This window comes from Somniosus microcephalus, chromosome 5 (genome assembly GCF_052327205.1).
Source record: "Somniosus microcephalus isolate GS21.2 chromosome 5, FLI_Smic_1.0, whole genome shotgun sequence".
In the NCBI taxonomy this organism is placed as follows: domain Eukaryota; kingdom Metazoa; phylum Chordata; class Chondrichthyes; order Squaliformes; family Somniosidae; genus Somniosus; species Somniosus microcephalus.
In genome coordinates, this window is record NC_140991.1 from 269395197 (window position 1) to 269421684 (window position 26488).

General features: G+C 44.1%; 1 long non-coding RNA gene across 4 annotated transcripts in view; it reads left to right on the forward strand.

Annotated features, from left to right (window-relative positions):
- The window catches only part of LOC147117716 (uncharacterized), a 698822-nt gene that overhangs the window by 57799 nt on the left and 614535 nt on the right, over window positions 1-26488 (forward strand). For all 4 annotated transcript variants that reach the window (XR_015078510.1, XR_015078511.1, XR_015078515.1 and 1 more), the window contains exon 2: window positions 18605-18675. This is a non-coding gene — a long non-coding RNA (uncharacterized LOC147117716). The remainder of the gene's footprint in view (window positions 1-18604; window positions 18676-26488) is intronic.

Here is a 26488-nt window from a genome sequence, read left to right on the forward strand (position 1 = left end):
GAGAATGTTGAAATACTGCACTGCACTGGCGGGCAGCACCAGATGCGCCATCAAGGCACTAATGACACAAAGTTGTCTTACTGCAGTAAGGTGGTTTTCATGAGGTGAAATCAATGTTATCTGACTGGAAACATCTCCAAACCAAGTTGTCTAAATTAGGTAATTGTCTTCAGCGATGCAGGCATGTTGCAGGCCACAAGTTCTGTTGCTTACATTATGACCTGTGTAGGACACGAGACATCACAAGATGAACTTGCTGATTATTTGACAGGCTTCTGACTATTTGATAGGCTTCTTCTGTATGGATGTGGAGTAATAAACCCAGATAGTTCACACATCATTTGCTAGCAGCAAGGATTTAGTGCTGTAATCAGAGCTTTGCAGGGTTGGTGAAGTATTAAAGGGAAACTCCAGCAGAACAATCTAGAAAGCACTTTACTTTCAGTGCAGTTTTGGTCACCTTACCTGAGGAAGGACGTTCTTGCCATGGAGGGAGTGCAGCGAAGATTCACCAGGCTGATACCTGGGATGGCAGGAATGACGTATGAGGAGAGATTGTGTCGATTGGGCTTATACTCACTGGAGTTTAGAAGATTGAGAGGGGATCTCATCGAAACCTATAAAATTCTGTCAGGTCTGGACAGACTAGATGCAGGAAGGATGTTTCTGATGGCCGGGGAGTCCAGAACCAGGGGTCATAGTCTAAGGATAAGGGGTAAGCCATTTAGGACTGAAATGAGGAGGAATTTCTTCACCCAGAGAGTGGTGAACCTGTGGAATTCTCTGCCACAGAGGGCGGTGGAGGCTAGTTCATTAAATATATTCAAGAAAGAGTTGGATATATTTCTTGAGGCTAAAGGGATCAAGGGATATGGGGAAAAGGCAGGGACCGGGTACTGAATTTGGATGATCAGCCATGATCACATTGAATGGTGTAGCAGGCTCGAAGGGCCGAATGGCCTACTCCTGCTCCTATCTTCTATGTTTCTATGTTTCTATGTTTACTAGAACTTGCCTACAGTCCTCAGTATAAATAGAAAATCCACCGGTTTCACAGGTTTGAAGTCAATCTTCTCCAAACATGTATGGAAGCTGCATTTTATAACTAAATATGTTGTTAACCTAACTCATTCAAAGTAACTCTAATGTCAAACACGAGCCTCTGTATAAATTAGGCCTGTATTCCCTTGAGTATAGAAGATTCCGGGGTGATCTAATTGAAGTGCCTAAGATGATTAAATGATTTGATAGGGTAGATAGAAAAAAACTATTTCCTCTGGTGGGGGGAGTCCTTAACGAGGGAGCATAAACGTAATTAGAGCTAAGCCGTTCGGGGTGATCTGGAACTCTCTTCCCCAAAGAGCTGTTGAGACTAGGTCACTTGATAATTTCAGAACTGAGATCGATAGATTTTTGTTAGGCAAGGGCTGCGCGGCTTTTGTATTGAAAAGCCGGCAAACTGGCTGCGCGGGATCCCTGCAGCGGGAACATTTGGCAAGGGTGTTAAGGGATTTGGAACCAAGGTGGGTGGAGGGAGGTAAGATACAGATCAGCCATGATCTAATTGAATGGCGTAAAGGCTCGAGGGGCTGAATGGCCGACTCCTGTTGCTATGTTGCTAAGTTTCACCCTCCCGCTCCACATGCACACCCCTTTGCCACAAAGCAATTATTTGGTCAATTCCCCTCCCCCGAGTTATACACACCACAACAAGCTAGCTCAATGACATCATCATCCGCTAGGCATGATGGGGAAAAGAATTATTATCTGTTCCAATCATTTCACGACTAGGTTTTTAAAACCACACACCTGCTACACAGTCTGCCTTCAGCAAACTTCCACCGTGTGACGTGAGGTGATTGTGCAGCTTGGTGCATTAGCAAATTTGTTCAGGAGCACTGGGCGAGAAATTGATGTCCTTACCACCACCTGGTAGTGCTGGCGAAAAATAAGGGAAAACTGCAAGTGCTGCAAATACACAATTGGTTTATCGATATCTGTAACAAGAAAGGACAGCTTAATATTTCAGCTACAGCCATTTCATCAGAAAGAAGGGTTATACCCGAAGCACTAACCTGTCTTTTCTCTTTACATACATTGATGGTCATGCTGTGTACTTCCAGCATTTTCTGTACTTCAGACATCTATATTAGTGGAAGTGTTGTGTCTGTGCCTTTTGGAATACTATATTAATGAACATTCCTTTGACCAATTAGTTCCCAAAAACTAGGAACCAATCAAATATCAGAAACAAGTAACTCGGGTCCAATCAGATCTCAGAATGTAACCAAGAAGGCATGCCAACGCCTGTTCTTCCTCAGGAGACTGAAGAAATTTGGAATGGCCCCCCAGATTCTCACCAACTTCTACCGGTGCACCATCGAGAGTATCCTGTCCGGCTGCATCACTACCTGGTATGGCAACTGCACCGCCACATACCGCAAGGCTCTACAGATGGTAGTGAAAGCTGCACAACACACTATAGGAATTAAACTACCTGCTGTGCAGGATATCTACCCTGAGAGGTGCCGGGGGAAGGCCCTGAGAATCATTAAAGACACGAGCCACCCCAGCCACAACCTCTTCGCCCTGCTCCCATCTGGTAAGAGATACCGAAGCATACGGTCTCGTACCAACAGGTTTCAAAACAGCTTCTACCCCCAGGCCATAAGACTCATGAACAATTAATTTATTATTATTTATTACTGTTGTTTTATTTATTATTACTGTCTTTCTATTAGTATTTCTATTAGTATTTTATCATTGTTATGCCATATTTATTCCAATGTTGGGAGGACTCATAAAAATCAACATTTCATTGTGCAGTACACACGTCTGTTGCATATATGACAAATAAAATTGAATTGAATTGAATTGAATCATCTGCAGTGCAGTTTCTGATTGATTGGCTCGATCACACTCTAACAGCAGGGATTACTGTTCCTCACACTTGACTATATAGCCCTAAAGGTAACACAAGTACCTGGAAAAGTCAGAAAACCAGGACAAAAGTAACACAAACATACCTATAACTGTACCTATCCCATCTTCTAAATGCTCCAACAAGTTCTTCACGTACAGCTTTGATGCGCCCGTCAGGCATCAGGATTGTTCTGGAGTCTCCATGAATTACAGATTAATCTCCTGGACACAGCTGTGAGCAACCCCGGGAGAAACATCATAGGGGGAAAAAAAAGGTGTTTTTTTTATTTTCTTTGAACACTTTCATTTATTAGTTATAAAAATATCGGAATGGGGAAAAAGACTGTTTAACTGGGCGGGGAGGATGGAGGCGGGAGCTTGTGTGATGAAACCTTCAGCAATATTTCCAACCACAGTTGTTAACACTACCATAAGGCCCCTGACTTTGGGCACATCCTTCCTTGATTTTTCACAGTTTTGCCTGCCCAGAAAGTGTATTCGCGCAGAGGCCTCATTATTCCCTGTCTTGGCTGGCTGCCATTTTGTACCTGGTCAAAGGAAAATTCAGAGTGATCCCCAGAATGCAGTGCTGTCAGGTCCTGGACCCTGCTGCTGCCTCCACTTCACCAGCTGAGGTGCCGCGCGGAGTAGCATCAGACTAAAGGTCTCGCTCGCCCCACCCTCTAGAGGCTTCCTCGCCATTCCCAAGTGCCACCAGCCTCCCTACAGGGCCAGCTGTACCTCAGTTGGTAGTACTCGCACCTGAGTCAGAAGGTTGTTGGCTCAAGTCCCACTCCAGGGACTTGAGCACAAAATCTAGGCTGACACTCCAGTGCTGTAGTAAGGGAGTGCTGCACTGTCAAGGGTGCTGTATTTCAGATGAGATGTTAAACTGAGGCCCCGTCTGCCCTCTCAGTGTTAAAGATGTTAAAGATCCCATGGCACTATTTCGAAGATGAGCAGGGGAGTTCTTTCTGTGTCCTGGCCAATATTTATCCCTCAACGAACATCACTAATACAGATTATCTGGTCATTATCACATAGCAGTTTGTGGGACCTTGCTGTGCACAGATTGGCTGCTGTGTATACTACATTACAACAGTGACTGCACTTAAAAAAAGTACTTCATTGAGTGTTAAAGCGCTTTCAGACATCCTGAGGTCGTGAAAGGCACTATATAAATACAAGTCTTTTATTCTTTACTGCCAGACCCATCTTTACACGGCTTCAGCTCCTACAGATTAAATAACGATGTCTGTGCTTCTCATTCCCTTCAGACGTCAACTGAATTATGCGTGCCCCTGCCCTGCACTGCAGCTAGAATTGCTAAGTACAGGGTTACAAGGCTTTAGTGAAAGAACAAACAGTAAGAGTGACACAGCTTTCATTTTTAACCAGGGGTATCACAAAAGGACACACATGGCATGTGATGCGTGTGACAATAAAATAATTTAAAATTCTGTCTTGTTCCCGTGTGCAGTTTTATATCCATGCAAAGATTTGTACGCCCCTACATGTCTAGTGTAGAAACAGAATTATATGATAATTGGCCACAGTATAGTTTTGACAATTTCTGATGGGCTGTTTCAATCTAAGTGGCTGACCCACTTTACAACACACTTTGTTGAATGTCCAATTTGGCCTCAGCACCACTGGGCTACAGAGGCAAACTAAGCAGCCAGGATTCCCTTTCTAGTCCCCTGTTCTTCCCCCATAATCCGCAAGTTTTTCACCTTCAAGTATATATCCAATTCCCTTTTGAAAGTTACTATTGAATCTGCTTCCACCACCCTTTCAGGCAGTGTTCCAGATCATAACAACTCGCGGTGTCATTGTTCCCCTCATGCCGCCTCTGGTTCTTCTGCCAATTACCTTCAATCTGTGTCCTCTGGTTACTGACCCTTCTGTCATTGGAAACAGTTTCTCTTTATTTATCTAACAAAATCCTTCTTGATTTTGAACACCTGTATCAAATCTTCCCTCAACCTTCTCTGCTCTAAGGAGAACAATTCCAGTTTCTCTAGTCTCTCCACATAACTGAAGTTCTTCATCACTTCCAAAAGTGCGGTGCCCAGAATTGGACACAGTGCTCCAGCTGAGGTCCAACCAGTGTTTTATAAAGGTTTAGCATCACTTCCTTGTTTTTGTACCCTGTGCCTCTATTTATAAATCCAAGGATCCTGATTGCCTTTTTAACAGCCTTCTCAACTTGTCCTGCCACCTTCAAAGATTTGTGTACGTACACCCCCAGGTCTCTCTGTTCCTGCACCCCCTTTAAAATTGTACTCTTTAGCTTATATTACCGCTCCTCATTCTTCCTACCAAAAAGAATCAATGCACACTTCTCTGCATTCAATTTTATTTGCCATGTGTCTGTCCATTTCACCAGTCTGTCTATGCCCTTCTGGAGTCTGTTACTATTCTCCTCACTGTTTACTACATTTCTGAGTTTCATGTTGTCTGCAAACTTTGCAGTTATGTTCTGTATACCCAAGTCCAGGTCATTAATATATATCAGAAAGATAGTGGTCCCAAAACTGACCCTGGGAGACACCATTCTATACTTCCTTCCAGTCTGAAAAACAACTGTTCACCACTGGTCTCTGCTTTCTGCCCCTTAGCCAATTTCATATCTTTGCAGCCACTGCCCCTTTAATCAATTTTTCTAACAGGTTTGTTATGTGGTACTTTGTCAGATGCCCTTTGAAAGTTCATATACACAACATCAACCGCACTACCATAATCAATCCTCTTTGTTACTTCATCAAACAATTCAATAAGTTAGTTAAACACGATTTGCTTTTAACAAATCCGTGCTGGTTTTTATTTATTAACCCAATAAGATAACCTTTGTGGTTGAATAACAACAACAACTTGCATTGATACAATGGCCTAGAAATTCACTTGGGCGCGGGCAGCTCGCTCGCGCCCAAAAGTTAGCGCTGGGCGGGGAGGCATTAGCGCACGCCGTATATTCGTCTTCTGCACCCCAATTCGGAAGCGGGCGCTATACCAGGGTGTGCCCGCCTCCGTTTGGGGCGCTGCAACTGAATATCGGCGCGCTAGTTGCCGCAGCGCCACCCGATGCGGTGCGGCAGGCTGCGGTACTGCAGGCCTCCTCCTTCTCTTAAGGGGGAGGTGCCTGCAACGGCCGGAGCCCCAATCGCGAGTGCCGGCAAAAGAGCCCGGCACAACGGAGAAGTGCCGGGCTCCACGGAAACCAGCCGGCAATGCCGCGGGGGGGGGGTGTGGAGGAGGCCGGGGAAGGAGGTGCGGGCAGGCGGCCGCTTGCCACACCTTCAGCTTTAAAGCGCCCCACTATGGCAGTAGGACGGCCCCGTTTTCTGTTCGCTGTTTGCGCCCGCTTCGGAGGAGGCGGGCGCAAATAAATATGGGGATCGGCGCGGTTTCGGGGCGTTACGGGCCACCGCGCACACCAATGACGTCATCGGTCCCGGCGCAGCGCTAACGGCTACCGCCGCCAATACCGCTGCACTCAATTTCCGCGCTACCACCCCGCCAGCGCAAAAGACCTCTTTAGGCGCTAAGTGGGCGCAAGGCCCACTGAATTTCTAGGCCAATGCCTTTAACGTAGTAAAACCACCCAAGGCGCTTCACAGGAGCATAATCAGATGAAAATTGACACCAAACCAAAGAAGGCGAAATTAGGACCGGTGACCAAAAGCTTGGTCAAAGAGGTAGGTTTTATGGAACATCTTAAAGGAGGAGAGAGAGGTGGAGAGGTAGAGAATTTAGGGAGGGAATTCCAGAGCTTAGGGTCTAGGCAGCTGAAGGCATAGTCGCCAATGGTGGGGCGAAGGAGTTGGGAGATGCACAAGAGGCCAGAGTTGGAGGAACGCAGAGTTCTTGGAGGAATGTAGGGCTGGAGAAGGTTACAGAGATAGGGAGAAGTGAAGCCAGGGAGGGATTTGAACACGACGATGGGAATTTTTAATTTGCTGCGTTGGGTGGAATGGGAGCCACAGAGCGCACAGGGGTGATAGGTGAAAAGGACTTGTTGCGAGTTAGAATACGGGCAGCAGAGTTTTAGATGAGCTCAAGTGTATCAAGAATAGTTTGATAACTCACTATCTACAACAACAACAACAACTTGCCTTTATATCGTGCCTTTAATGCAGCAAAACATGCCAAGGTGTTTCACAGAAGTGATTATCAAATAAAATTGGACACCGAGCCACATGAGGAGATATTAGGACAAATGACCAAAGCTTGGTCAAAGAGGTAGGTTTTATGGAGGAGAGAGAGGGAATTCCAGAGCTTTGGGCCTCGGCAGTTGAAGGCATGGTCGCCAATGGTGGAGCAAAGAAAATCGGGGCTGCTCAAGAGGCCAGAATTGGAGGAGCGCAGGGATCTCTGAGGGTTGTAGGGCTGGAGGAGATTACAGAGGTAGGGAGGGGTGAGGCCATTTAGGAATTTGAAAACAAGGTTAGCAATTTTAAAATCAAGGCGTTGCCAGACTGGGAGCAAAAGTAGGTCGGCGCGTCAGTGTAGGTCTGGGGTGATGGGTGAATGGGACTTGGTGTGAGTTAGGATACGGGCAGCAGAGTTTTGGGAGACCTCAAGTTTACGTAGGGTGGAAGATGGGAGGCTGGCCAGGAGAGCATTGGAATAGTCCAGTCTAGAGGTAAAAAAAAGGCATGGATGAGGGTTTCAGCAGCAGATGAGCTGAGGCGGGGTGGAGACGGGCGATGGTACAGAGGTTGAAGTAGGCGGTAATGGTGACAGAGAGGTCATGGGTTTGGAAGCTCAGCTCAGGGTCAAATAGGACACCGAGATTGCGAACAGTCTCGTTCAGCCTCAGACAGTGGCCAGGGAGAGGGATGGAGTCAATGGCTAGGGAACGGAGTTTGTGGCAGGGCCCAAAGACAATGGCTTCAGTCTTCCCAACACTTAATTGAAGGAAGTTTCTGCTCAAGCAGTACTTCATGTTGGACAAGCAGCCTAACAAATCAGTGAAAATGGAAGGGTCCAGAGGGTTGGTGGTAAGGTGGAGCTGGGTATCGTCAGCAGAAAAGTGCAACCTGATGCTGTGTTCTGGGATGATGTCGCTGAGGGGCAGCATGTAGATGAGAAATAGGAGGGGGCCAAGGATAGATCCTTGGGGTACTCCAGAGGTCATGGTGCAGGAGTGGAAAGAGAAGCCATTGAAGGTGACTCTGGCTGTGACTGGATAGATACGAATGGAACCAGGTGAGGGCAGTCCCACCCAGCTGGATAATGAAGGAGTAGCGTTGGAGAAGGATGGTGTGGTCACCCATGTCAAAGGGTACAGACAGGCCGAGAAGGATGAGAGGGATAGTTTACCATGGTCACAGTCACATAGGATGTCATTTGTGACTTTGATAGGGCTGTTTCAATGCTGTGGCAGGGGCGGAAACCTGATTGGAAGTTTTCAAGCATGAAGGTGTGAGAAAGATGGGCACGGATTTGGGAAGCAACAACACATTCAAGGAATTTGGAGAGGAAAAGGAGGTTGGAGATCGGGTGGTAGTTTGCAAGGACAGAGGGATTAAGGGTGGATTTTTGAGGCAGGTGGTGATGGCAGCAGATTTGAAGGAGAGGAGACAGTACCTGAGGAGAGGGAACCGTTTACAATATTAGATAAAATGGGGCCAGGAAGCGAAGTTGGGTGGTCAGCAGTTTGGTGGGAATATGTTCGAGGAAGCAGGAAGTCGGTCTCCTGGACAAGATGAGCTCGGAGAGGGCATGAGGAGAGATAGGAGAGAAAGTAGAGAAAGTTGTGAGTTCAGGGCTAGGGCAGGGGGGAACCTTAAAGGAAGTTTGGCCCGGTGGGCTGGAGTAGGGGGAAAGGCGGCAGAGGCGGCTGAACGGATGGTCTCAATCTTAGTGATGAAGAAATCCATGAGCTCCTCTCACTTGTGGTTGGAGGTGAGGGTGGAGGGGGCAGCGGAGAGGGGCTTAAGAAGACGGTTTGTAGTAGCGAGGTGAAGTCGGAGGTTATCTAGGCTTATCCATGAAGAATGGCCCTTTGGGCGAGGTGCTAAAGGGTGGCTTGCGGCTCCGGGTCCATGGCCTAGCAAGAATCAATACCATCAAGACAGTAGGAAGAGGAACTTGGGCAAAAAAATACCAGGAACTTAAATGTGAAAGCCACCTTGATCTCACTTGGTCCACTGTCATCCAGTGGGTGTGGCATAAGAAGATGTGGGTGTCCAAACTGTGGGCCGTGAGCCACAGGCGACACTCAAGCCCTAGTCTGGCCTCAAAAGCCCAGGTAACTCAGACCTACTTCTGCTTATGCTACTCACTGATTTATCCTGTTTGAAAGTTTGTGTGCCTGGAGGTTTGGAAAAGGCTGTTTCGAGCCTCTGTTTTCTTAATGGTTGATATGTCCTAAACCACCACGATTTTGTTTGTATCAGCAATTTGAGATTCGTACAAATTAATGGGAATGAAGTGAAAATGTGGTCCTCGGGGCTCCATAGTACTCATTGACATGGCCCACAAAGGCAAAAGGTTTGGACTCCCCTGTGTTGAGGAGTTCATTACAACCCCACTGTGCTGTGCTGTAAAAGGTCTAACTGTTCCAGCAGCAATAAAATTCCATTCAAAATGCCCCAGTAAGCACTTCTAAGCGCATTCAGTTTGAGCATTTTTGATTTGGATTTCTGTTGGCAAGTTTCTTCAAAGCAAAGGTCTGGGATGAATGTGCATATGCAGTCAGAGATAACTGGAAAGATTCACAATTTAACAAGTTTTCCAAATCAATCATTTTTTGGAACTTCTTCACAGGAAGAGATTCCTACCTCGCGAAACCTTGTGACCTGCACAACTATTCTTAACTGCTGCTTAAGGCCAGATGGAATGATTAATTACTTACGTCTGAATAAAACAGTAACTGTGAGGGCAATACAGATGATGAAACTGTACTGTATTGCATCAAAGAAAAGTAATTTCACCAACTGTTCCAGAGTACAGCTTAATCCTTAATTGCAAGTCATTTAATTCAAATTTTCTAAAATTCATTTTCCCTGAATTGGCATAAGATTTTCCCCCCCCTTTTTTTTTAACTTTCTCAGGTGACTACATGGCTGCTGATAGGTGGGAGCATTGGGAGTCATGATGCTTAATTGCGACGTGACTGTCGGGGACAGACTCGATGGACCAGCTGATCTTTTTCACGTTGTCATTTTTGTATCTTCGTATGTATGTTTACAAATTATCTGATCATTCAAACTTTTTCACTAAATTCCCAATTTGCTGCATTATTTAATTCAATGTTTTAAAGTAATTATCAGGATGTGGGGGTCTCTGGCAAGGCTGGCATTTATTGTCCATCCCCAGTTGCCCTGAAAAAGTGGTAGTGGGCCTTCCTCTTGAACCTCGAGCAGTTTGATACAATGGAGTGGCTTGCTAGGCCACTTCACAGGGCAGTTAAGAACCCTCTACATTGGTGTGGGACTGGAGTCACATATAGGTCAGATCCCATAAGGACAGCAAATTTCCTTCCCTAAAGGATATTAGTGAACCAGTTGTTTTATTTCGACAATCCAACAGGTCACGTTTACTGATACCACTTTTTTGTTTCGAGATTTTTTAAACTGAATTCAAATTCTCAAACTGCCGTGGTGGGATTCGAACTCATGCTCTCTGGATTATTAGTCCAGGCCTGTGGATTACTAGACTAGTATAGGATAAATCAATGTTTTAGTGCAGTTACCAGGAGTAGACTGTAATCTTTCTTGGGTGAAAACTATCGACACAAATAGAAACAAACTGGAGTCATGAGTGCAAATTATTTTTCCAACACATCTCAGTACCACAATGGCACTTGCTACTTTTCATTTCTCAGCAGAACATCTGCTTCTGTAATGCTGATGTCTGTCATCTGAATGACACGGCCAACACAACAAGATGGGATGCTGCTAGGAACTAGAAAGTATACTGTCATTAGAGACAGGCCCCTCACTGAGGACCGATACATGGATATAATGGGGTATCACTTTGATGTTGGTTTAACTGACCAATGATGGTTCGCTAGCACTAATTGCAGATGACACATGGAATTTGTCACATTCCATCACGCGGTGCCTGATCCATGGTCACTGCTCACAGCCAGGGCATGTTTGTAATGCAAGTGTCTCTCTGTAAACACAAAATGCTAGAGACTCAGCAGATCAGGCAGCATCTGTGGAGACAGAAACAGTTAACATTTCAGGTCGATGACTTTTCATTAGAACAAGGTCATCAACTTGGAACATTAACTCTGTTTCTCTCTTCACAGATGCTGCCTGACCTACTGAGTGTTTATTGCATTTTCTGTTTTTATTTCATATTTCCAGCATCTGAAGTAGTTTGCTTTTGTCTCTCTCTAAACTTGTGAGCCCAGATTTTGCGGTGGGTAATGATGGCGAACTGTCAGCATTCGCCATCATTACCCCTCTGAAATTGACCGTAACTTCAGGATTTAGCACATGCGCATCTAAATGTGGTGTGGAGATGCCGGTGTTGGACTGGGGTGGACAAATGTAAGAAGTCACACAACACCAGGTTATAGTCCAACAGTTTTATTTGAAATCACAAGCTTTCGGAGCGCTGCTCCTTCGTCAGGTGAAGTGGAGACATGCCTATAGACACAGATTATATAGTCAGAGAATAATGCCAGATGATTACAGGTAATCTTTCTAACTGCCATTTATCACACCTCGGCAGAGAGATACTCACAGCAATCAAAGGTGTGAATGGTGTCCAAACAGGTCAGTCAGGAAAACATTACATCAAAGAACAATGAGGTGGGGTCACAAGGGGTAAAATGTTGCAGATGCTGGGGTCTGTATGAAAACAAAAAACAGACAAAAAACATTTTCTTTGCTGGAAATCACAGCAGGTCCGGCCACATCTGTGTAGAACCTCTCTGGATACGTCAAGAGCATCCTGAAACCCACCATGCAGACACTGCGACAACGGATGAACGGACACCGCGCAACAATCGCCAGGCAGGAGTGTTCCCTCCCAGTTGGGGAACACTTCAGCAGTCAAGGACATTCAGCCTCCAATCTTTGGGTAAGCATTCTCCAAGGCAGCCTTTGAGACACACAACGCAAAATCGTAGAGCAGAAACTGATAGCCAAGTTCCGCACTCATGAGGACAGCCTCAACCGGGACCTTGGGTTCATGTCACGCTACATGTAACCCCACCTGACGTAGGGTCATCCAGACTCGAGTCGTCGTTGGCTTGTTCTCTCTACACAGATGCGGCCGGACCTGCTGTGATTTCCAGCAAAGAAAATGTTTTTTGTCTGTTTTTTGTTTTCATACAGACCCCAGCATCTGCAACATTTTACCCCTTGTGACCCCACCTCATTGTTCTTTGATGTAATGTTTTCCTGACTGACCTGTTTGGACACCATTCACACCTTTGATTGCTGTGAGTATCTCTCTGCCGAGGTGTGATAAATGGCAGTTAGAAAGATTACCTGTAATCATCTGGCATTATTCTCTGACTATATAATCTGTGTCTATAGGCATGTCTCCACTTCACCTGACGAAGGAGCAGCGCTCCGAAAGCTTGTGATTTCAAATAAAACTGTTGGACTATAACCTGGTGTTGTGTGACTTCTTGCATCTAAATGTAGAGATCTTGAAATTGCGGTCAGTCATTCACTGCTCCGACACTGGCTGCGCTGTGGACCCCCCTCCCCTTCATAGCCGCCAATCATTGTAATCAGTGAAATCAGTGGAACTGAAGAAAACATGAGCTTATCCGTGCTAATGTCACTGTTAAATACCCCATTAAATGTTAAGCCTTGTTGGAATAGGTGTAACTGGGTTTTTAACAGCGTATTGAACGGTAAACAACAATTCTGGTCCTGAAAATCTAATTTTTATATTTGTGGAATGTCAAATTTCTTCATTATGATAAAAATTACTAGATTAAAAAAATATATTTTTTAAGTTTGTTTATTGATTTCAGCTTCTACCTTAAACCCATGTGTATGTCCCAATCTTTATTTCACTATCTGTAACATTTTTTAAAAGTGCAGATAATCATTGCTTTTCATTTCCTGGTTTGCTGTCTGTGAGAATTCTTCAACGTGATTTGCTACTTAGACATCTTGGTGATGTTACAGCTGCATCATACTAGGAATCCCCTATTAACAGCGCTACAATCAATTACATGTCGAGAAACCGAAAGTTTTTGCCATAGAGGCTGTGGGCAGCTTTTTTCGAGGTTAGCGAGGATCGCCTTCACTTAGCTGCTGACCGCAAATTATGGGCCAAGTGTAATGTTTCTTGCTCTCATATTTGCATCTGTTGCACTTTTCTTGCGATGAAATCATCTGCTGACCACTTCGTAATGTGCAGCAGAAACTGAATAGGTCTACCACGGAATCCACATTTCTGGCTGTAGGATTTTCTTCAGTTTGCCCAGAAATTGTTTTTAAGGTGCTGCAAAATTCTAGGACTTTGTTCACACTGTACAAAAGAATTGAAAGAAGAAATATTGCTGTCACAGTTTGCGATCTTTTGATAATTTTTCCACAAAAAATATTTGAAAAAAGTGTTACTTTAAGTGTTTTCGTTATGCAAGTTAAAAAGGCACTGATATGGTAAGTAGCTTATATGCTAATGAGCTAGCTTTGATGTTGTTTCCTCAAAGACTGTAAATAATAAGCAATTAATTGTTTTGGCAATTGATAAACACTTCATTATATTGTAAAAAAGATCTCATTTTCTAGCTGTGAACAGTAAGAGAATAAAAAAAAACAGAGAAAGACACAGGAAGAAAACTTTTTGAAACAGGATGCTGCACAGGTAGTTTGATTAAATAAAAATCTTTTAGTGATTTTTCTGAGGCAAATGATTAGAAATTCTGGAGGATGTTTTAGAAACCAAACAAGAGGACCCACTGATGTGGGGGAGCATAGCATGTTTGTTATTTTTGTATTATTGTGCAACAACAAGCTGTACCAATTTAAATGAAGTGATTCTAAACATAACTGTCACTCTGTATGTTCACTTGCTTTGAAATAAAGCAGTTTAACAATTCACATCCAGCCTCACCTTACCAACAGTTCGCTCAATCCACCTTTGAAGGGATTAAAGAAATACACATGCATAGAAACATAAACATAGAAAAATAGGAGCAACAGTAGGCCATTTGGCCCTTCGAGCCTGCTCCGCCATTCAATATGATCATGGCTGATCCTCTATCTCAATACCATATTCCCACTCTCTCCCCATACCCCTTGATGCCTTTTGAGTCTAGAAATCTATCTATCTCCTTCTTAAATATATTCAGTGACTTGGCCTCCACAGTCTTCTGTGGTGGAGAATTCCACAGGTTCACCACCCTCTGAGTGAAGAAATTTCTCCTCATCTCAGTCCTAAATGTCCAACCCCGTACCCTGAGACTGTGACCCCTCATTCTAGATCCCCCAGCCAGGGGAAACATCCTCCCTGCATCCAGTCTGTCTAGCCCTGTCAGGATTTTATATGTTTCAATGAGATCCCCTCTTATTCTTCTAAACTCTAGTGAATACAGGCCTAGTCGACCCAATCTCTTCTCATACGACAGTCCTGCCATCCCAGGAATCAGTCTGGTGAACCTTCGCTGCACTCCCTCTATGGCAAGTATATCCTTTCTTAGGTAAGGAGACCAAAACTGCACACAGTACTCCAGGTGTGGTCTCACCTAGGCCCTATACCACTGCAGTAAGACCTCCTTGCTCCTGTACTCAAATCCTCTTGCAATGAAGGCCAACATACCATTTGCCTTCCTAACTGCTTGCTGCACCTGCATGTTTGCTTTCAGTGACTGGTGTACAAGGACACCCAGGTCCCTTTGTACAACAGCATTTCCCAATCTATCACCATTTAAATAAAACTCTACCTTTCTGTTTTTCCTACCGAAGTGGATAACTTCACAGTTATCCACATTATAGTGCATCTGCATTGTATTTGCCCACTCACTCAACTTGTCTAAATCGCCTTGAAGCCGCTTTGCATCCTCCTCACAACTCACAGTCCCACCAAGTTTTGTGTCGTCAGCAAACCTGGAAGTATTACGTTTGGTTCCCTCATCCAAATCATTGATATATATTATGAATAGCTGGGGCTCAAGCACTGATCCCTGCGGTACCCCACCAGTCACCGCCTACCACCCCGAAAAAGACCCATTTATTCCTACTCTCTGTTTCCTGTCTGTTAACTAATTTTCAATGCATGCCAGTATATTACTCCCAATCCCATGTGCTTTAATTGTGCACACTAACCTCTTATGTGAGACTTTATCAAAGGCCTTCTGAAAATCCAAATACACCACATCCACTGGTTCTCCCTTATCTATTCTACCAGTTACATCCTCAAGAAACTCCAGTAGGTTTGTCAAACATGATTTCCCTTTCATAAATCCATGTTGACTTTGTCTGATCCCGTTGATATTTTCTAAGTGTCCTGTTATCACATCCTTTATAATAGACTCTAGCTTTTTCCCTACTACTGATGTTAGGCTAACCAGAGTATAGTTCCTTGCTTTCTCTCTCCCTCCTTTTTTAAATAGTGGGGTTACATTTGCCACCCTCCAATCTGCAGGAACTGTTCCATAATCTATAGAATTTTGGAAGATGACAACCAATGCATCCACTATTTCCATGCTTACCTCTTTTAGTACTCTGGGATGCAGATTATCAGGCCCTGGGGATTTATCAGCTTTCAGTTCCATTAATTTCTCCAGCACTATTTTTTTTACTAATTTCCTTTAATTCCTCCTTCTCACTAGACCCTTGGTTCCCTAGCATTTCTGGGAAGTTATTTGTGTCCTCTTCCGTGAAGACAGCACCAAAGTATTTGTTTAATTGCTCTGCCATTTCCTTGTTCCCCATTATAAATTCTCCTGTTTCTGACTGTAAGGGACTTACATTTGTCTTCACTAATCTTTTTCTTTTTACATTGTATGTAGAAGCTTTTACAATCCGCTTTTATGTTCCTTGCAAGTTTTCTCTCATATTCTATTTTTCCCCTCTTAATCAATCTCTTGGTCCTTTTTTGCTGAACTCTAAACTGTTCCCAATCCTCAGGCTTGCTACTTTTTCTGGCAACTTTATATGACTCCTCTTTGGATCTAATACTATCCTTAATTTCTTCTGTTAGCCATGCTTGGGCCGCTTTTCCTTTTGTGTTTTTGCACCAGAAAGGAATGTATAACTTTTGCAATTCATGCATTCGTTCCTTAAGTGTTAGCCATTGCCTATCCACCGTCATGCCTTTTAATGAAGCTTCCCAATCTATCATAGCCAACTCACTCCTCATACCGTCATAGTTTCTTCTGTTCAGTTTTAGGACCCTAGTTTTGGATTGGACTTCTTCACTTTCCATCTTAATGAAGAATTCTACATGTTATGCTCACTCTTCCCTAAAGGACCCCGTACAACAAGATTATTAATTAACCCCTTCTCATTGCACAATACCCAATCTAGGATAGCCTGTTCCCTAGTTTGCTCCTCAACGTACTGGTCTAAAAAACCATCTCATACATACTCCAGGAATTCATCCTCCATTTGATTTTAATTTGATTTTGCCAGTCTACATGTAGATTAAAGTCACCCATGATTACTGTAGTACCCTTGTTATCTGCATCTCTAATTTCCTATTTAATGCCATCCCCTACATTACCACTACTGTTTGGAGGCCTATAGACAACTCCCACCTTGATGCTTCTTAGCTCCACCCAGACTAATTCTACATCTTGATTTTCTGAGCCAATATCCTTTCTCACTATTGCTCTGATTTCATCCTTTACTAAAAAGGCTATCCCACCTCATTTTCCTTTTTGCCTGTCCTTCCTAAATATCAAATATCCTTGGATATTCAGCTCTCAGCCTTGGTCACCTTGCAGCCATGTCTCCGTAATCACAATGATATCGTTTCCGTTTATATCTATTTGTGCTGTTAATTCGTCTACCTTATTACGAATGCTGCGTGCATTCAGATACAGTGCCTTTAGATTTGTCTTTTTAACATTTTTAGACATCTTAACCTTTTTTTGTACTATGGCCCTATTTGTCTTATTACCATTTTCTCTTACCCGGACCCTATTTGTCAGTACACTCCTTTGTTTGCATGTTCTGTCCCTTCCTGACACAACCTGGTTATCCTTACCCCAATCACTTTCCTGCACTGCTTCCTTGTCTTTTCTTTTTCTTTTTAGCATTCTAGATTTCTCTCCACTGGGACCCTCCCCCACCCCCCCCCCTTATTTAGTTTAAAGACACAAATATATACTTCCAGTCAAAAGGGAGTACTGCTGTTAAACCACCTATTGTGCAAGCACATATATGGCAGTGTGAATCAACTCCAATAAAGATAAGATGCTCAGAACACATATGGGAATGATTAATGCCACACCAACTGAGTTAGTCTGACAGTGCAGAGATGGCACCAGCATGAGGCCAAGGAGAGTGGCAAAGAAAAAACCTTTCTGTTAGAAGTGTTGAGATTGGAGGCTAAGAAGGAGCATTGGAAGCAGGATGAAGAGCAACAGAAGAGGGAACACAAGAGGAAGAAAAAACTGAATGATGCAATTTCAAAGCTAACGAAAGGGAGAAAAGCATAGCTTTGCTCTTGAATTGGTAGAGAAACATGCATCAGCAGCAACTCCAATAAGTGAGGTTGGGCAAAATTTCCACACATGGAAAGCATATTCACAAAATCAGTCGTATGTGTTGTATCAGCAAAGCAGGACAGTGATCTAACCTATCACTTAAGTGAGGCACTGAGGGAGTGTTGCATTGTCAAAGGTGGTGCCTTTCAGATGACACGTTAAACCAAAGCCCTGTCTACCCTTTCATGTGGACGCAAACGATTGCATGGAACTATTCAAAGAGAGCAGGGAGTTCTTCTGGTGTCATGGCCAACATTTATCACTCAACTAACATCACTGAAGAGGGATTATCTGATCATTTATCTCATTGCTGTTTGTGGGATTTTACTGTACATAAAACTAACTGCTACATTTACTTAAATAACAACAGTGACTACATTTTGAAATAATGTATTTGCTATAAAGCATGGTGGGATGTCCTGAGGATGTGAAAGGTGCTATATAAATACAAATTTGGTTGTTTGTATTGAAATGAAGTGAGTGAATTTTTGATTTAATAATCTAATCAGGGTACTTATGCAACTGGATTAAGCTGTACCTATTTGAATGTGGGATTTTAACACTGCAACTAGTTCTGAAGTGTGTAGATCCATGAGAACTGCAAGGATGGAGAAAGATCTGCTACTGGTTTTGAACCCACTCCAGACAGACTGGATGAAAGTTTCGTCTGTCTGTTAGCTGATGTCTCAATCCAGATCCTGCTGGGCACAGTCCAAAGCACAAAATTGCACATAATTTGACAAACTCTCAAAGAGGCCATAAGGATGGCACATGTGGGAATTGGAAATGTCACCCTGCAGTATGTAAAATGTGCTCTTCCGAGATTGTGGTTAAGGCACATCGTTTGAGCTGGAGAGTGGGAGCTTTACTTTGTATCTAACTAATTCTGTACCAGATCCGGGAGAGCTCGAGGCTAACACTGGATACATCAAGTGTTCCACTCCCCACTACCATGACATCCATTACATGAAAAAAAAGTTTCTGTTGATCCAGTTTGGAAGTGCTTTTGAACTAATTTCTGACTTTTTCTCTTTTTAGATTCGGGATCTTTCATCTTGTGAAGGAAACAAATTGGTTCAGAATACTTGGAACCAATGACTGGCAGCAAGGTAAGATGACATGTTGTGGTCTTTATCTCCAGCTAGGGACTGAAAATCTCAGTGGTGCGATGCTCAAGATCTGTCTGGTTTGGTTGGGGCTTGCAGCCAGTTGTCTCCAGACTGATGGATTGAAATTTGCTTTAAAAAGGAAAATATTTCTTCTTATTGCTTGACTCGAGGTTTATCTATAAAGATCATGGGGGGAAAATTCAGTTGGTTTGCGCCTCCTGTTAGCGCCTGGCGGGGGTGCTAACGGGGCGCTGATGCAGTTAACATTGGTGGGAGTTGTTAAAAGGCCCCCAAATCGTAGTTGTAATGTAGGGCAGAGTATAAATCAGGAAATTAGAGGCGCATGTAACAAGGGTAATCATGGGGGACTTTAATCTACATATAGACTGGGCAAACCAAATTTGCAGTAATAGTGTGGAGGACGAATTCATGGAATGTATGCAAGATTGTTTTCTAGATCAGTATGTTGAGGAACCAACTAGGGAATGGGCTATTTTAGATCTAGTATTGTGCAATGAGAAAGGGTTAATTAATAACCTTGTAGTAAAGGGGCCTTTAGGGAAGAGTGACCATAACATGATAGAATTTTATATTGAGTTTGAAAGTGATTTAGTTGAATCCAAAACTAGGGTCTTAAATCTAAACAAAGCAAACTACGAAGGTATGAGGGGTGAGTTGGCTACGGTAGATTGGGAAACTATATTAACAGGTATGACAGTGGACGAGCAATGGTTAGCATTTAAAGAATTAATACATAATTTACAACAACTATACATTCCTTTAAGGCACAAAAACCCCACAGGAAAAGTGGTCCAACCGTGGCTGACAAGAGAAGTTAAAGATAATATTAGGTCAAAGGAAATGGCTTATAATGTGGCCAAAAAGAGTAGTAAGCCTGAGGATTGGGAGGATTTTAGAATTCAGCAAAGGAGGACCAAGAAATTGATAAAGAAAGGGAAAACAGAATATGAGAGTATACCAGCGAGAGACATAAAACAGGCTGTAAAAGCTTCTATAGGTATGTAAAAAGGAAAAGATTAGTGAAAGTAAATGTGGGTCCCTTACAGGCTGAGACAGGAGAAATTATAATGGGAAATAAGGAAATGGCAGAGAAATTAAACAAATACTTTGTGTCTGTCTTTACGGAAGAAGACTCAAAAAACTTCCCGGAAATAGTGGAGAACCAAGGGTCGAGCGAGAATGAGGAACTGAAAGATATTAGTATTAGTAAAAAAGTAGTACTGGAGAGATTAATGGGACTGAAAGCCGATAAATCCCCTGGACCTGATGGCCTACATCTTAGGGTTTTGAAAGAGGTGGCTATAGAGATAGTGGATGCATTGGTTGTCATTTTCCAAAATTCCATAGATTCTGGAATGGTTCCCGCAGATTGGAAGGTAGCAAATGTAACCCCACTATTTGAGAAAGGAGGGAGAGAGAAAACGGGGAACTACAGACCAGTTAGCCTGACATCAGTAGTAGGGAAAATGCTAGAATCTATTATTAGGGACGTGGTAACAAGGCACTTAGAAAATAATAATAGAATTGGGCAGAGTCAACACGGATCTAAGAAAGGGAAATCATGTTTGACAAATCTGTTCGAATTTTTTGTGGTTGTAACTAACAGAATAGATAAGGGGGAACCAGTGGATGTGGTGTATTTGGATTTTCAGAAGGCATTTGATAAGGTGCCACACAAGAGGTTATTAAACAAAATTAGGGCTCATGGGATTGGGGGTAATATACTAGCATGGATTGAGGATTGGTTGACGCACAGAAAACAGAGAGTAGGAATAAATGGGTAATTTTCTGGTTGGCAGGCTGTAACTAGTGGGGTACCACAAGGATCAGTGCTTGGGCCTCAGCTATTCACAATATATATCAATGATTTGGATGAGGGGACCAAATGTAATATATCCAAGTTTGCTGATGATACAACGCTGGGTGGGAATGTAAGTTGTGAGGATGCAAGGAGGCTTCATGGGGACATAGACAGGCTAAGTGAGTGGGCAAGAACATGGCAAATGGAATATAATGTGGAGAAATGTGAAGTTTTCAATTTTGGTAGGAAAAATAGAAAAGCAGGGTATTTTCTTAAATGGTGAGAGATTGGGAAATGTTGGTGTTCAGGGGACCTGGGTGTCCTTGTACACGAATCACTGAAAGTTAACATGCAGGTACAGCAAGCAATTAGGAAAGCAAATGGTATGTTGGCCTTTATTACAAGAGGATTTGTGTATAAGAGTAAAGACGTCTTACTGCAATTATATAGGGCCCTGGTGAGAGCACACCTGGAGTATTTTGTACAGTTTTGGTCTCCTTATCTAAGGAAGGATATAATTTCCATAGAAAGAGTGCAATGAAGGTTCACCAGACTGGTTCCTGGGATGGGGGGTTGTCCTATGGGGAGAGATTGAGTAGACCAGGCCTATATTCTCTAGAATTTAGAAGAATGAGAGGTGATCTCATTGAAACATACAAAATTCTTACAGGGCTTGACAGGGTAGTTGCAGGGTGGATGTTTCCCCTGGCTGGGGAGTCTAGAACCAGGGGTCACAGTCTCAGAATAAGGGGTCAGCCATTTAGGACTGAGATAAGGAGAAATTTCTTCACTCAGAGGGTGGTGAATCTTTGGAATTCTCTACCCAGAGGGCTGTGGAGGCTCAGTCGTTGAGTATATTCAAGACAGTGATCTGGAATGGTACCCATGGATTGGAGGGTAGCTAATGTTACCCCACTATTCAAAAAAGGTGGTAGAGAAAAAGCGGGGAATTATAGACCGGTAAGCCTGGCATCGGTAGTGGGGAAAATGCTGGAGTCTATTATAAAAGATGTAATAGCAGAGCACTTGGAAAGCAGTGACAGGATCGGACAAAGTCAACATGGATTTACAAAAGGTAAATCATGCTTGACTAATCTACTGGAATTTTTTGAGGATGTAACTGGTAAAATAGATAAGGGAGAACCAGTAGATGTGGTGTATTTGGACTTTCAGAAGGCTTTCGATAAGGCCCCACATGAGAGATTAGTGTGCAAAATTAAGGCACATGGGATTGGGGGCAAGGTATTGACTTGGATAGAGAACTGGTTGGCGGACAGAAAGCAAAGAGTTGGAATAAACGGGTCGTTTTCCGAGTGGCAGGCAGTGACTAGTGGGGTACCGCAAGGATCGGTCCTAGGACCCCAGCTGTTCACAATATATATTAATGATCTGGATGAGGGAATTGGATGTAATATCTCCAAATTTGCAGACGACACAAAGCTGGGTGGGAGGGTAAGCTGTGAGGAGGATGTCGTGAAACTCCAGTACAATTTGGACAGGTTGGGTGATTGGGCAGAAACATGGCAAATGCACTATAATGTGGATAAATGTGAGGTTATCCACTTTGGTGGCAAAAACAGGAAGGCAGATTATTATTTGAATGGCAATAGATTGGGAGAAGGGGAAGTGCAAAGAGACCTGGGTGTTATTGTGCACCAGTCGCTGAAGGTAAGCATGCAGGTGCAGCAGGCGGTTAAGAAGGCAAATGGTATGCTAGCCTTCGTAGCAAGAGGGTTCGAGTACAGGAACAAGGATGTCTTGCTACAGTTGTACAGGGCCTTGGTGAGACCACACCTTGAGTATTGTGTGCAGTTTTGGTCACCTTACCTGAGGAAGGACGTTCTTGTCATGGAGGGAGTGCAGCGAAGATTCACCAGGCTGATACCTGGGATGGCAGGAATGACGTATGAGGAGAGATTGTGTCGATTGGGCTTATACTCACTGGAGTTTAGAAGATTGAGAGGGGATCTCATCGAAACCTATAAAATTCTGTCAGGTCTGGACAGACTAGATGCAGGAAGGATGTTTCGGATGGCCGGGGAGTCCAGAACCAGGGGTCATAGTCTAAGGATAAGGGGTAAGCCATTTAGGACTGAAATGAGGAGGAACTTCTTCACCCAGAGAGTGGTGAACCTGTGGAATTCTCTGCCACAGAGGGCGGTGGAGGCCAGTTCATTAAATATATTCAAGAAAGAGTTGGATATATTTCTTGAGGCTAAAGGGATCAAGGGATATGGGGAGAAGGCAGGGACAGGGTACTGAATTTGGATGATCAGCCACGATCTCATTGAATGGCGGAGCAGGCTCAAAGGGCTGAATGGCCTACTCCTGCTCCTATCTTCTATGTTTCTATGATAGATTTTTGAATATCAAGGGAATCCAGGCATATGGGGATAGTGCAGGAAAGTGGAGATGAGGTAGAAGATGAGCCATTGAATCTTATTGAATGGCGGAGCAGGCTTGAAGGGCCAAATGGCCTACTCCTGCTCCTATTTCTTATGTTCTTATGTAGCACGGGGCGAGGCAAATCCAGCAGCACAAGGCAAATCCGACCCCCCGTAGCGCCACTGCTAACAGTTACCGCTGGGGACTTCAACGCATACAATGCTCACTGGGCACCCAATCTGCAAAATTCAGACCCCTGCCTTAGCGCCTCGCCCTGACAGCGACAGGGAGAGGAGGCGTCAAGCATGCAGATGCCGGCTCCAGGAGCGGAATTTAAAGGCACCCTCAGTAATGAGTCGCAACTGTCAGGTTAGTGGTGTTTCACTGCTTCCTTGTCAGTTGGACATTCTGAAACCGATTCATTCAGTCATTTAAAGGTTGTTTAGTATCAGGAGTGTTGTGGCTACTAACAATTAGTTACATTTGTTCTCACAACATATCAATATTACATTAATGGGGGATGCACAGCCAGCAATGATGAGAATGAGGATAAGCAGCATCAATGAACCGCCCCTTTAAGAACTGGCAAGAGCCTGTGGCAATGATGACTTGTGATTAGGCTGCATCTGATATTGGTCAGCACTTCAAGTTTAATGCCACTGAGCTAGGCCATTCGCGCTTGATTTAGTGCTCCAGTCCTTTCTTTGTGCAATGGGACTTAATTTTGCATGCAGCCTGAAGCATTAGCTCCTGGCGCTAATTCTCAAACTTTTCATAAGTTACTGCCCATTCCTGGGCTATAATGAATTTCTCCCCCCATGGACTGTCTTGTTGTTAAACCAGTAAATAACGCTGTATTGCAATATTCAACTTAACCATTAGGAGCTGCTGAGTTTCAATGGAGCTTGTTAGTGATCTCTAATGACTGAAACTGAACACTACGCCAGTACAGCTCTATGTGGGCTCCAATTATTTATCTCAGGAAGTGAACATCCTCCTTTCTAATCTCTGTGTTTAAAATGTTTAATAATCTTGCATTGCATTCTATCCATCCATAGTATTAAATGTTGTGTCTAAAATATTGTATCACTGTATGATTTGTACAATGCCTCCAACATTGCTGTTCGGTCCATGCAAGCCACATAGTGTTAATGGTCATGTGGTCAGCAAGGACCAATCAGATTCCAAAGTTAAAACTGCCATGACATCTCCCTTAAGTTCACCTCAAGTCTCTTCAGCCAGAAACATGTAAGCACGATTAAGCAGCTCATTTATCTGCTCTGTGTGGAGTCCCCCATGACTTCCACCACCCATAACCCCAACTCAGCTGCTTGCTCTACCTCCCGCTCGCTCTTTTACACCCACCTGGGAGGGCAGATGTTTAGCATCTCACCCGAAAGGCGGCACTTCTGACAATGCAGCACTCCTTCCGTACTGCACTGAAATGTCAGCTTAGATTATGTGCTCAAGTTGGAGTGGGACTTCAAACCACAACCTTCTGACTCGGGGGCATGAGCGAAAGGGACACTCGATTGTCAGAAATCTGCAGTTTGTGTCATATAAGGGACATTAATTTTGTGCAGTGAGGTGCAGCTTCCTTTGCCAGGTCTATTGATGCCTGTGAAAGACCTTTTTTTGTTTGTCTGAGGGGAGCAAAAAGGGTCTTAGCTTTGGTAGGTTGATCTTTGAACTTTGAACCATGAGAAATGCATGCATCCCCCCTGTGCAAACGGGGGCCAGATAGAAATACATTGATTACTTCCTTAGTCTTAAGTAATTTGACAACTCCAGATGTGATCATAAACACTTACATATGGGACATTGAGGATATTGAATCCTCAGTCATCTTAAATCTCCAGATGTTAAGACATCATAAATGGTTACATATGCCACTTCGAGGATATTGGATGTCGGTTTTGATTTGTATTATGTGATTGAGGAAGATGTTGCAACCATGACTTTTAGGTCATGTTAGCCATCTTCACCAATTGTACTGGGGACTGTAACCAGCAGTGCTCAATGTTCTATTGAAATTATTAGAAATGTGCTGCTGTCGCCCTGGACACCATGAAGATTGAAAATAGTGGAAGTGAAAATGAGGTAAATCCAGTGATTAGATGTTTGGGGAACACAAGGGTTAGGTTTTAAAAGCCTGCTATGCCCGATGGGGTCAGGTGGGCCTACCTGCGGCTGGGGAGGTGCTATTTAAAGGCGAGGTGCGGGGTGGCCATTTTTTTTGCTGGCCGCCTGCCAGCACCTGCCTCCGCTCCCGTCCCCGGCCTCCTTACCGCCCCTCCCCCCGTGGAGTGCCGGCTGCAGTCCAAGAGCCTGGCACTTCTCTTGAGTGCCAGGCTCTTTTGCTGGCACTCTTGATCCCTGGGGGCCCAGCTGGGCCCCGGGTCGTGCTCCGCAATCCCCTTCCCCTTTAAGAAGGGGAGGAAGGCCTGCAATACCGCGGCGTGATGTTCCGCAATGCGTGGCGCTGTGGCACGTAGCGCTGCGATATTGAGTCACAGCGCCCCAAGAGGGATGCGGGGCGCTTCCAGTAATGCCCCGCTTCCCTCTTGGGGTGGAGCCACTCAATTTCCGGCACGGGGGCGCTAATTTTTCCGGGGCGCTAAAAGTGAAGCTAGCGCCCCGGGCGCTACTCAATTTTTAGCCCTTTATCTCCCAAATCTACAAAAGCAAATTTCAGTCATTCACGCTGCTTGTACTAGTCACATGCAGTGATTACTGCCTGATGTCAAAGTATGGACATATGTTAGTACACATGTGCATTATTATCTCATCGAAATATGATGTTATCATTACACTAGACTACAATCCATTGTTTTTTTAAATTAATTCTTGGGATGTGGGCATCGCTGGCAAAGCCAGCATTTATTGGCCATCCCTAGTTACCCTTGAGAACGTGGAGGTGGGCCTTGTTTTTGAACTGCTGCAGTCCATGTGGTGAAGGTACTCCCACACAATGTTCCCTGTAAGCTGTGCTTTGTTTGGCGCGGCCGGTTTCTTTCAATGCGTGGCCCTTTTAAATTTCTGCGCATGCACGGTATTTACAATGTCAAAGCTGATAAGTGGCCTGTGTGGGACCTTTCAGATTACTGCATGACAGCCTGCGCATCCACCTTGGCGGGAACATTGCTCCCACAGTGCTGTTTGGTAGGGAGTTCCAGGAATTTGACCCAGCGAAACAGTGATAAATGTCTCCCCCACTGAAAGCCAGCAGCCTTCCACCAGCAATGCTGCAGCCATTGGAGTAGCACTGCGTAGGAGCACTAGGATAGGCAAAGGCACACACAAGACAGTCGCTAAGTGAATGCACACGGGTGATTAGTAGAATTTTTCATTAAATATTGGATAGCTATATGGATAAAGTTTGATTGGAAAGTTTGCTTTGTGGTGGCTTTTATTTTAGCATTGTGGCCAAGATGAGGCCGTGATGGTCAGTAACAGAGGGAAGGTGAGATGTGGGACTTATGTTGAATGGAGAATTGGAGTTGCATTCACTCGTACTGCAGGCGGATGACTCAATCCCGAATATCCCGGCCGGAAAGGGTCTGTCTGGTTTGCGTCCTTCCCTCCACTTCCATCTCCTCCTCTTCT